Below are 715 nucleotides of genomic sequence, written 5' to 3'. Positions count from 1 at the left end.
GGGAGGACTGACTAGTCAAACTCTGATCCTACTAGTGTGGCATAAACCAGATAAGCTAAATCCTAAGAGCTTTGTGCACGTAGATCCTAAATGTAGGAACACTCTTCTATACAAGTATACATTATTCTGAAATTGCTACTGTAATAGAGCATATTTTATCCTGGTTTTAATCTTTTGAAAGACCCAGAGCACACACAGTTGATGATGTATTTTCCCCTGAAAAAGAGGATATCCCATCAGCTATCCAAATTACTATTATACTATTCAAAATATTTGTATTACGTAAAGCAAAGTATAAACAAGTATAACAAAACCACCAGCAAACTTTTATTATTTCAAACATTACAACAAATTGAGGAGCAGTTTAAAAAGAGTGAAACGCCCACGTTTAACATGTTTGTCTGCAACTAATGCACACAGCTGCCTGACATGGATCCAACAGCAAACAAGTAGGAATGATTCTGTAGAACCAACAAAATGGATGTTTCCACCAGCTATCCAGGAAAGAAACTTCTCACTCTCTTATGAGGTAGCACAAAGAAACCAACACAGATCTCTCAAGTAAGGTGTGTACTCTATTGTTCATATGCTATTATCCTAAAAAAAATGGAATCTGAGCATGTAAACCTCTTTGTCATCAAGCTTCATCTCTAGTTTCGTGTCCTGGGAAGTTTTTGTTTTGAAGACTACAAATCAGATGAAACTCAAAACAGAG

The sequence above is a fragment of the Acanthisitta chloris genome, unplaced genomic scaffold (genome assembly GCF_000695815.1).
Source record: "Acanthisitta chloris isolate BGI_N310 unplaced genomic scaffold, ASM69581v1 scaffold27843, whole genome shotgun sequence".
NCBI lineage: Eukaryota > Metazoa > Chordata > Aves > Passeriformes > Acanthisittidae > Acanthisitta > Acanthisitta chloris.
This window is presented reverse-complemented; position numbering follows the sequence as displayed.